Here is a 6,000-nt window from a genome sequence, read left to right on the forward strand (position 1 = left end):
ATGCTTGCTTTCACCTGCTCTGGAGGGGAGGACTCAAACCAATGGCTTCAAGTCACAAGAAAGGAGATTCCAACTAAACATCAGGAAGAACTTTCTGACAGTAAGAGCTGTTCAGCAGTGGAACGGTCTCCCCCGGGAGGTTGTGGACTCTCCTTCCTTGGAGGTTTTTAAGCAGAGGTTGGATGGCCATCTGTCCTGGATGCTTTAGTTGAGATTCCTGCATTGCAGGGGGTTGGACTAGATGATCCTTGGAACCCCTTCCAACTCTGCAATTCTATGATTCTAAGGGGCATTTTCATCCAACATCAGGAGAGGCACAGGGTCCCCACGTAAAGCAGGCGGGAAGTGGTGGAATTTTCTGTCTTGAGGACCACACTGGCCTTTGCCTTCCAGTGAGCACTGCACACCCTCACATGTCCATGCCTGCTTGTGAACACAGAGACACAGAGTCCCCCCTCTCACCAAGACAGTGAAGACTAGCTGAGGTGGAGGTGGCAGCTGCACCCCCATTGATCAAAAGATAGATGGGCGTTCAAACTCCCCACTCCCAGGACACCCCATCAGGGCGCTGAGCCTCACCTACTATTTAGATATACCGTATTTTTTGCTCTATAAGACTCACTTTTTCCCTCCTAAAAAGTAAGGGGAAATGTGTGTGCGTCTTATGGCGTGAATGCAGGCTGCGCAGCTATCCCAGAAGCCAGAACAGCAAGAGGGATCGCTGCTTTCGCTGCGCAGCAATCCCTCTTGTTGTTCTGGCTTCTGAGATTCAGAATTTTTTTTTCTTGTTTTCCTCCTCCAAAAACGAGGTGCGTCTTATGGTCTGGTGCGTGTTATAGAGCGAAAAATACGGTACGTGCCGTCGCCAAAAATAGTGGGGGGTCCTGAAGGGTCAGAAAAAAATTGTCTGGTGGCTAGATTAAGCTCCCAAACTGGGAGTTGCCCACCCCCTGAAGTATAGCCTCCCCTGAAATATAGGATCGCATGACAAATGTTTTATTTTAAAGCCCTATACAGTGGTACCTCGGGTTACATACGCTTCAGGTTACAGACTTCACTAACCAAGAAATATTACCTCGGGTTAAGAACTTTGCTTCAGGATGAGAACAGAAATCGTGCGGTGGCGGTGTGGCGGCAGCGGGAGGCCCCATTAGCTAAAGTGGTGCTTCAGATTAAGAACAGTTTCAAGTTAAGTACGGACCTCTGGAACGAATTAAGTACTTAACCCGAGGTACCACTGTACGGCCTAGGACCCTCGTACCTACGGGACCACCTCTCCTGGTACACCCCATGGAGGACCTTACAGTCTGCAAATAATAACACCTTGGAGATCCCGGGCCTCAGAGAGATTAGGCTGGCCTCGACCAGGGCCAGGGCCTTTTCGGCCTTGGCCCCGGCCTGGTGGAACGCTCTGCCACAAGAGATCAGGGCCCTGCAGGATTTGACATCTTTCCGCAGGGCCTGCGAGACGGAGTTGTTCCGCCAGGTCTTTGGTCAGGGTTTGATTCCCCTTCTCTTTTTGTATAAGAACTCGAATAAAAGAGGCCTCCCAGCACTCTCACAGGCCCATCCATATAAGATCAGCTTAAACAGTTGGGCCATTTACTGTTCCCAACCCTAACCCTGTAGAAAGCCATCTAATTAGACTTCAATTTGATTTGACCTGCTTTTAGGAGGTAATTTAATTATTGTTTGATTTCATACTAATGTTATCTATCGGATGATAGCTGCCCTGAGCCCGACTTCGGCCGGGATATAAATAAAAGATGATGATGATGATGATGATGATGATGATTATATATTGTTGCATGCCACCCCAATCTCCAAGTGCTGCAAGCTTCCAGGGTTTCCTTACCTAGAGTTTGATGTGCAGCAGAGTCTTTGGTGTCTTCAGGATATATGGCTTATTTACACATTCTTCTGCTTCGATCACTCCTAGCAGAGTAAGATTGTCTTCCATAAACACGGTTTCAACAGTGAGTCCGTAAGTGACTATGGAGGCCAGTTCAGGATCCACACATCCTTCCACAGTGGGGACATGGGTTTCTGGGCGGGAGTTGATCACGGTGTGGATTTGCCAAGCGTGCCTTCCTCTTAGCACGTTTCTCCCTTGCGTCCTGAGTTTGAGTGTCTTCAAAGCCCATGGCACCTTTGGTAAAGGCTGTTCTCCAACTGGAGTGCTCGCAGGCAGGTATATAACCTGAGGCTAAGATGGAGGGGCTCACAGCACCCAGAAAGTCTTGTTTCTCCCAGTCACAGACCAGAAATCAGACCGGGCTCTGTCTCTACTGCCCCAAACTTTGTCTTACCCACTACCAGCCAGGGAGGGAGGGGATCCATTTGTTCCCCCTCACAAAGCCACATCCTTTGTCACACTAACGTCCATACTCAGGCCCATCAATTTACCAAGAAGCTGGCCTGGCTAATCTACATTGGAGTCCTCCCTTAGATTTTAAACCGGGGGGGGGGGGGCTGGACTAGAACAAAGGAAGGAAGTCAATATGTATGTTATGACTAGATTAGAATGAAAATATGGTTTTATTTGTAGATGTGTGCTTTTTCTTTTCTTTTCTGTGTTCTGTTTTTCTTTCTTGTTTGCATAGTATTATTTTGGATACAATGTTTGTAATTTTTGTTGTAATTTTGCATTGAAAATAAAATTTATTTATATGTATATAAAAAGGAATTAGATGCAACTCGGGCATCATACAGACTAACCTGCTAAACTCAGTGTATTCATATGATTTGCTTGCTCAGGACTACGTGCTGCATATAACCCTTGCATTTTGAAAAAGCTCCAGCAAGTCTTTGCCGTTAAAGTTGAATGGTTATGGGCCATTATGCATAACAAGGGTCTAAACCTTTTCGTTCTAAGGCAGGGGTAGGCAAACTAAGGCCCGGGGGCCGGATGCAGCCCGATCGCCTTCTCAATTGGACCTGTGGACAGTCCGGAAATCAGGGTGTTTTTACATGAGTAGAATATGTCCTTTTATTTAAAATGCACCTCTGGGTTATTTGTGGGGCCTGCCTGGTGTTTTTACAGGAATAGAATGTGTCCTTTTGTTCTAACCCAATGCCTAATTTCTGACTTGTCACATGGGGGTTACTGTATTGGCCCGAATATAAGCCACAATTCCCCCCCCCCAAAATAAATAAATTCCGACCACGAAAAGTTAAAGTGTGGCTTATATTCATGACCTTACGGTATGCAGCCAGGAGAGTGGAGCAAACAGGGCCAGGAGTGCGGTGAAGCAGTGCTGCCCCACACGTTATTCCCCCTTCCTCTCCCCCAAGGCCAGAAAGGGAGAGAGCGAGGAAGGGGAAAGGCAACACAGTATGCCCCCCCCCCCGGTATGCAGCCAGGAAGGGAGTGGCTTATATTCAGGTATTTTTTCTCCCCCCCCCCTCCAATTTTAAAGCTGCAGCTTATATTCGGGCCAATACGGTATTCTCAAAATTCTGCTGACTCCTAGATAGTATATCACTACTACAGTGAGTTCTTGCACAGACCCCTCCCCCCATCCCTGAAAATAGTCAGGTTTCATTTAAGATGCAGCCCCCCCACTTACCTGGGAGTAAGCCCCATTGAATCCAGTGGGACTTACTTCTGAGTAACTACCGTATTTTTCGCTCTATAAGATGCACCAGACCATTATGTTAATTTGGAATGTGCAGAATATAGATAGATAGATAGATAGATATAACAAATTCAGGGAACCGCAGAAAGAGAGGGAAGGAAGTTAAGTTTTGAAATGTTAAAATGATTGTAAAACTATTGAAATGTATAAAACTGAAATAAAATCATTAAAAAAGAAAAAGCTCTTTTTTGTGTGAATTGTCCCCAAAACATAGCTCAAAAGCTTCATCTTTTTTCAGAGCTTTTGCAAAAAAAAAGCTCAAGTGTCCAGATTTTCACTTTTTTAAACACTATTTTATATAATAATGATAATAATAATTACCAGTTTCCCAGCTGAAACCTCTCTCTTGTACCAATGCACTCCTGAAACTAAATAATCTGTTATTAGCTCTGCTGGGGAAAATAAGAGGTATAATATTGGTCCTTCCCTTTTTTGCCTCCGTGGGGCTATCAGCAGCTTAATGAGGTAAGAGGACTGATTCCCTTCCAGAAAGCAGCTTGGGCGAGCCAAGGGTTAACCACCTCCCTATGCCAATTTGGTCCTCCCCTGCAGGTGATGAGAAGCTTCATTGCTATTTAAAGGCTGACTTCTCAAACTGCTGGCCTTCACTGAGATGAGCAAAGGCTTGGGCTGGTGGGGTGTGGATGTTGCGGGCGGAGGGTCCCTCGATGCAGAAATCTAGATAACATCAAAGCACATAATGCTACTGGCGGTTCCTAAAAGGAAAGGGCTTTTAACAGAGCAGCAATGCTTTGCTGCCTGTGAAATTTTTGCTTTTTTAAAAAATATACTATTTTAATTCTACTAGACCTTGCTTGCTTTTGAGCTTCTCTTTCACGTTCTTAGTTTTTTGGGTTGGTTTGTTTTTTTGCAATTTATCTGTTTTAATTTGCCTAAGCTGCCTTGAGCCCCCAGTGTGGGAAGAAGGTTGGGATATCAGTAGAAGCAACAATTATAATAGATGTGAAGATGAGGGAAGCTTTAGGTTTATTGTTTATTTAAGCATCTGCTTTGAATGCAGAAGGTTTCAGGTTCAATCCCTGGTATCTCCCGGTGAGTTTAGGGATCTCCCTTGTCTGAAATTCTGCTGTTCCTTCCAGTCAATGCAGAAAATGCTGTTTTGAGTGCATCTAATTATTATTATTTGAATTTATATACCTCCCTATACCCAGGGGGTCTCAATGCTTCTAACTGAGAGCACAGGAAAATGACTTATTATACAAAGTTTGCTGGTCTGGCTTCTCTTCAGTTATAGGGATTTTATTTTACTTTTCAAAGAGAAACCATTATTCAAGTGAGCTCTGCAATTTAGGTCTGCAGGAAAGCCCCAAACTGAGGCAAGATTTGCTGCAATGTTAATGTTCTGAGCTTGTCCATCCTCTGTTTAGGATGTATATTAAATAAAACTATATAAAGACCAAAATAATAATCTAGCATGTAAAAGAACATGACCGTAGCAAGTCTCATCTTATGTTTCCGAGCCTCAAGTTTGAAGTTGAATTCCAGAATACAAACCGACCTCACTAGTTTTAGCTAACAAAGAGAGGGAGGGCCGGGCCGGGGGGGGGGGACCCACCACCCTTCAGTGATATAATTGCATTTATTCATGTCTGTGCAGAAGCAGGTCCCCATGAGTTCCATAGGACTTACTTGCAAGCAACACAAGTGCAGCCTCTTTTATGTGATGAAACACAGTATTCCTGTGGTTTCAGATTAACCCAGGATGTTTGCAGAAACAGCCTTCTGGCAAACACATTTTTTTTCTGCAGCAGATGTGTTCTTGCACTATCTTGCTTGCATTATTTTGCAGATAAAATGCAGTCTGGGCTGCAGCCTTGCAAAACACAAGGTGGGTGTGGGAAATGGCAAAGGAAGGAAAGTAAGAATAAAAATTCTGAGGAGGAAAGCTTAAGAACAGTCTGGCTAGCTCGAGTAAGATCCTGCATTTTCCAATTAAACGGCAGGAGTTTATTCAAGTGAATCTGGATGAGGAGGGAGGGATTGAGGGCGGTTTTCATCAGTTTTCATGTTGCTAAATGCAAGGTTTTGCAACTAAGGCTTTTGGGTGGAGGAATTTTTAGCATTAAATCTCATTTTGAAAGTAATTGGCTGCAGCTGCTTATTGCAAACAAAACACAAAAAACACACCAGCCGAGGCATTTGTAGAGGGCGGAGAGCATAAAAAAGAATTTAGTTTGGGAGGGTCTCTGAGAGCTTTGAAAAGGTCTGTCCCTTCCTAGGCAAATGCAGAGAGGAATTTGAAGTTTGCCACAAGAATATTGGGTAGTGTTACAAGAAATTAAGCAATAATTGCTCCCATTCTATAATTGCTATAAAATAATTGCTATAAAAACTCAACCAT

The sequence above is a fragment of the Podarcis filfolensis genome (assembly GCF_964270895.1).
Source record: "Podarcis filfolensis genome assembly, chromosome: 1".
NCBI lineage: Eukaryota > Metazoa > Chordata > Lepidosauria > Squamata > Lacertidae > Podarcis > Podarcis filfolensis.